At 45.9% G+C, this 6,000-nt stretch overlaps 1 long non-coding RNA gene across 1 annotated transcript; it reads right to left on the reverse strand.

Annotated features, from left to right (window-relative positions):
• Positions 1 to 2,538: 2,538 nt before the first annotated feature.
• On the reverse strand, positions 2,539 to 5,453 carry LOC111946926. Its single transcript, XR_002872739.1, has 4 exons — positions 5,011 to 5,453; positions 3,746 to 4,925; positions 3,167 to 3,671; positions 2,539 to 3,057 (listed from the first exon to the last, which is right to left on the reverse strand). It is a non-coding gene; the product is annotated as an uncharacterized LOC111946926 (long non-coding RNA).
• Between the last annotated feature and the right edge of the window lie 547 nt (positions 5,454 to 6,000).

Consider the following 6,000-nt stretch of genomic DNA (forward strand, 5'->3'; position numbering starts at 1 on the left):
ATTTTTTGGGATCCTCAGTGTAATTTGACTGTGTCTTCTATTTTCAAAGAGACCAGTTTGCTTGTTCTCTAAGGAAACAAAGTGGTGTGGACCATACAGCTCCCCATGTTTTATAAAACATTTTTGAAATAAAAATACTTAAAGAGTAAAAGGTTTAGACATTTATTTTGTGTACCAAACTGGAAAATTGAGTGCAGACATGCATTTTTCTGTAGTGTGGGTTTGATTAATCAGGATCAGCTGTTCCCTGGTTGCTACAATTTTATCGTGTGTGTACGGCAACTAAGCAACCTCCTCTGTTTGTTGACACCAGCAGCCTTCTGACCTAAATGTGTAAATACTAATGTGTGCTCTTTGTTCTGCTGAGGGTCAGGTTTGGTATCTAACATAATCCAAATATATAAATATTTTGGCTTTTTTATAAGTTTGATTATTGTCTAACTGTGTTAAATTGTTTGACTTGCACTGAGACTAAGATTGCACATTATTTAAATGTGTTTTACTTTTGACATTTCAGAATTTATTTTTAATTTTCAACTAATATTCTTTACTTAATTTGCAATATTAGATCTGCAGCTCTTCCAACTGTCAATTTTGTGTTACAATATTCAGTACAAATAAAAAACACAGAAAGTGACTGTGGCCTCTAAAATCTTTTATTTACATTGAACCACTTTAAAGAGATCACTCATCTGTGGGTCTGATGGTAGAAACAAATATTGCTTACTGTGAGTTTTGAGTGAAGAACATTAGCAAAACAAAACAATGTGAACTGTTGCAACATACAGCTTTAGTTATATTTAAAGTATAAATATGCCAGTATAAAATCTGAGTGTTTGAGTTTTCAGCAGAATTGTTTTGGGATGATAGACCGTGCTAGAGAGTTTAACAGCTCCAATAATTCTGTTAGTTAATGATTTTGCATTGTTCTCACTGCATGTGTTTGCAAAGTTTGAATTTACAAAGCTGATGGAAAAAGTCTCATAAAACAAAAACTAATCAAAAAAAAAATCTGATGTTTGTACTTCCGGATTGAAGCTCATTTCAAAACAAAATCAAGTGAGATGCAGGTAAAGAAGTAACAACTAATGGACTTGATGTGAAACCAAGTCCATTTATGAAGCTGGTATTTTCAAACTCAAAATTAAAAAAACAGATGTTTGGACTTCCGGATTGAAGCTCATTCGAAAATCCAATTAAGTGAGATGCAGGTAAACAAGTAACCACAAGGGGACTTGACCCCTCCACCCTCATGTTCCAAATAGGAAGTACCTGCTGGCTCCAAAAAGCCAAAATCCCATAGACTTCCGTTGAGAAATGAACAGCTGTTACTTAATCATTCTATGTTTCAGAATAACCTAGCACTGATACATTTTTCTTAACACCTTTTTGTTAATTTTTATCATGATAATTTTTCTTTATTTTCTTTCTTTAAGTCATTCAAGTTACAAAATGACCAATCAGATGCCTCAGTGAAACCATGTGGTGCCCGCTGGTCCCCACCTCGAACGCTTGATTGACAACTTCTCCCAAGCCACTTTCAGTGCAGAGGGGTGTGGACTCCTAATAAGCTTACTCATGATTGGCGACACTAGTTGCCCCGGTAACCTGTCTAAGACCAATTCGGACCAATCATGTTGTCTGGCTCCAAATGGCGGCGCCCGTAGGGTGGAAAAAAGGTACCTGATTTGGCTTCTTTTCCCAGATTCATTTCAATGAACAGTCACACCCTGAAAACGTTTGTACCTCAGAGATGTGTTTGATTTATGGGACTACTTTATTAGACTTTAAAAACACAAACACAACTTGTTTGGGAGTATGGCAATTAGAGTTATACATGCTATTTGTTAAAACCTTTTTATGTTTTTTTGCCAAAATGTTCTACTATTTGCTCGGAGGAAACACTTTTTATTTCATTGTGTGACGGTGTAGAACCGTCAGCTGCCGCTGCAGGCGCACACGCATGCACACACGCTCGCACACATACACACGTGCGCATAGACGCGCACGCTGGGACCCGGTAACACGTCATTTACATCAGCTTACCCTTTTCATTCCGTCCCTATCCCTCTGCAGGTAGCCCTGGGTGCACACTAGGTTGCCGACTCACCATCCCCATGCATACATTAACACGAAGCACACACGACGCCAACATTAACGTTGGTTTGTTTACCCGGAAGTAACCCGGAAGTGGTCATGGACACCCTGGGTCATGTGACGCATCGGTCACTGTTTGTATTTATTTTTATTGATGATTATTGTTATTTTTCTGTACACGACACAGAATGTTTAGTTGAATGAAACTGTTTATTTCTGTATGTTTATTTATGTTGTTGAACAATGCAAACACTTCTCCCTGTTTTCTCTTTGGACTGATGGAGAGCAACGCCCAGGAGGAGGGGCTTACCACTTAAAAGAGAACCAGATACAGCTGTCAGTGTGGGAGTCTGAGTGGAGAAGTTGGAGAGGCTGAGAGGAGAATTTGGAGTGTTGGATTGGAGAAGTCTATGTTGGTTAACCTTTGTGGAGCAATTGGTGTGCTCTATTCTTGCATTAAAGTCAAGAATACTTTCACCTTGGCGCCTCTGCCCAATCATTCCCTGGTGGGACCCACGACAGTTGGTGTCAGAAGTGGGATAAGCAGATGGCTGGCCGCAAAAAGGTGAGACACAGAGGTCTGCGTTCCCGGAAGGAGGAGATGGAACCAACATCGGATGCAGTCCCTCTGTTGTCCAATTCATCCTCTGAGGAGGAGGTGGTAGATCCTGGTGCCTCTGGTGGTTCTCCAGGCCTGACCAAAGGCCCAGAAGGTGACTTGGCGGCTATGATGGGAGACTTCCTCCGTGGACAGCAGCAGCGGGAGGACAGATTCATCGCTGCCCTCCAAGGTTTGGAAGCCTCTTTTTCCAGGGCAGAGCACCATTCTGGTCGGCGGCGTAACATCAGTCCCAAAGCCGCTGGACCAAGCTCAGCCGCAGTGAGTAGCCCAAGGTTGGATCTGCCAACACCAGCTGCAACGTCCCGTCGACGGCATCCAGTGGCACAGGAGGACTCCAGCTGGTCAGATCAACCACAGAGCAGAGTCAGTTTACAGCCACCTGATTGGAGACCTTACATGGAGCCAAAGGTCCCTCCATATCAGACAGGTGAGGACATTGAAAATTACCTGCTACGTTTTGAACGGATTGCCAGGACGTGGAGATGGCCAGAGACTGAGTGGGCATGTCCCCTGGTGCCACTGCTGTCCGGAAAGGCGTTGGAGGCCTACACAGCAATGGACGAGCAGCAAGCCCACATCTACAAGGACCTGAAAGACGCACTCCTGGTAAAATTTGACATCTCGCCAGAGACTTACCGTCAGCAGTTCCGGTCTACTGTGGTGCCATCTGGGGAGAATCCGACTGAGACATACCACCGCCTGAAGGGCCTCTACCGTCGCTGGATCCGCCCAGAGCAACACAGCAAGGAGCAGATCGGGGAGATCGTCATCCTGGAGCAGCTGCTGCGTGTGCTTCCAGCTGACGTGAGGACGTGGGTGAAGGAGCACGACCCGGAGGATGGCCTCACCGCTGCCCGGCTTGCGCTGCAGTATCTCAACGCTCGACGAGGAGCGTCTGCACGGCCGTCGGGTGGGGATCAGCGTCTTCCCATTCAAACCGCTCCACTGAGACCTGCACGGAGAGACTTCCATCAGGCAACGCAAGGTTCCAACCCAGCACCTAACCAGCGAGCGGCGGGTAAGGACCTTGTGTGTTTCTATTGCCAGCAGATTGGTCACAAAGCCTCCGTATGTCCAATCCGCAAGACTAAATTCACAGGTGCTTGCTACGCACCCAGGCCAGAGACTGTCACAGGAGCAGGGCCTGTGCACATGGACAAAGACACTTTCCAGCCACTTAAACAGGTGACTGTGAACGGACAGCAGGTTACTGCTATGTTGGACACGGGCAGTTTTTTTTCTCTGGTCAAACAGAGTTTAATCCCTTTTGGTGGACTTGATTATATCAGGCAAACAAGTGTTGTGTGTGTTCATGGCGACCAACATTTGTACCCAAAAGCGGATGTAACAGTGACCATAAATGAACAATCCTATCTTTTGACTGTCGGGGTGGTAGAGAACCTACCTGTTGATTTAATTTTGGGGTGTGATTTACCTATGTTGGGGGACTTATTAAATGAGGCTACTGAAACAGCTAAAGCTAATGATGAGCTAGCTGTTACTGTCTCAGCACCTGTGCTAACTAGAGCTCAGGCTAAAGCGGGAATGCAAAGTCTTCCACGTTTGGATGACGATTTCTTTGATGGAGGCAAAGAAATGCCCAGGAAATCCCGTCGTCAAAGACGGTTTGAGAAAAAACTTAAGTTGCTGGATCCTGAGATCACAACAACAGCAGAAACATCTGACATACCAGCTGACATTTCGGCTTTGCAGAAAGAAGACCAAACTTTAAAACCATTGTTTGCCAAGGTGACAACAGAGAGTGACAAATGTTTGGGGAATGTGCGGTTTATTGTTGCTGATGATGTTCTGTATGCAGCTGAAGGTGAACACCTACGGTTAGTTCTTCCAACCACCTGCAGGCCACTCGTCATGCACTTAGCGCACACACTCCCATGGGCGGGTCACCTGGGTCGTCACAAAACCTATCTGCGGGTTAGTTCACGTTTTTTCTGGCCATCAATGTACACTGACATTCAGACGTACTGTGCAACATGTCCTACCTGCCAGAAAACTGCAATAACACACAAGTCTGACAGAGCATTACTACACCCACTTCCTATAATTTCCACTCCATTCAGGAGAATAGCCATGGACATTGTTGGACCTTTACCTAAGAGCAGTAGCGGTCACGAATACATCCTGGTGGTCTGTGATTATGCTACACGGTTCCCAGAAGCTTTTCCCCTGCGCACCATTACAGCTCCTGCAGTCATGAGAGCGTTAATTCAGTTTTTCTCCAGAGTAGGAATACCGGATGAAATTCTGACAGACCAAGGAACCAACTTCACCTCTCGGTTGATGAAACTGTTCCAACAGCAGCTTGGCATCACTGCCATCAAGGCGACACCGTACCACCCACAGACCAATGGCTTGGTGGAACGTTTCAACCAGACCCTGAAGAGGATGCTGCAGAAGTTCGTGAGTGACACAGGGAAGGACTGGGATCGTTGGCTACCATTCCTGTTGTTTGCTTATAGGGAAGTCCCACAAGCTTCAACAGGCTTCTCACTATTCGAACTCCTCTATGGCTGGGATGTCCAAGGCCCACTGGATCTCCTCAAGAAGAGCTGGGAGGCCAAATCCACAAAGACCTCAGAAAGGGGTGTGATCCAGTTTGTCCTGGAGATGAGAGAACGGTTGGCAAAGTACAGGGAAGAGGCAGAAGTCAACCAACGAGAGGCCCAAAGGAGTCGGAAGACGTGGTACGACCAGCAGGCCCGTCACCGTGAACTCCTACCAGGTCAGAAGGTTCTGCTACTTCTTCCCTCTTGTACCAGCAAACTACTGGCAAAGTGGCAAGGGCCATACACCATTCTCCGCAGGATGGGACCTGTCACCTATGAGGTGCACCATCCTGACAAAAAGAAAGAAAAGCAGACATACCACGTGAATCTACTTAAAGAGTGGAAGGAAGGTGCTAACCATCCAACAGAGAAGTCTTTGCTAGTCAGAGCTGTGAAGAATGAGGAAGACTTGGACTCTGATCTGGGAGCACTGACTCACTCAACCCCTCCGTCTCTGTCACATTTACCTCCGGAACAGACTACACAGATAATGGACTTATTTCGTGAAACGCCATCTCTTTTTTCTGCACAGCCAGGAAGAACTACACTCATTAGCCATTCCATACGGCTCAAAGATGGACGACCAATCCGGCAACGGCCTTATCGGGTACCACAGAAGTTGGTGGGAAGGCTGAACGATGAGGTGAGGAAGATGCTGGAGCTAGGTGTCATCGAGCCGTCCAACTCAGAGTGGAGCAGTCCGGTGGTGATCGT

The sequence above is a fragment of the Oryzias latipes genome, chromosome 23 (genome assembly GCF_002234675.1).
Source record: "Oryzias latipes chromosome 23, ASM223467v1".
Classification (NCBI taxonomy): domain Eukaryota; kingdom Metazoa; phylum Chordata; class Actinopteri; order Beloniformes; family Adrianichthyidae; genus Oryzias; species Oryzias latipes.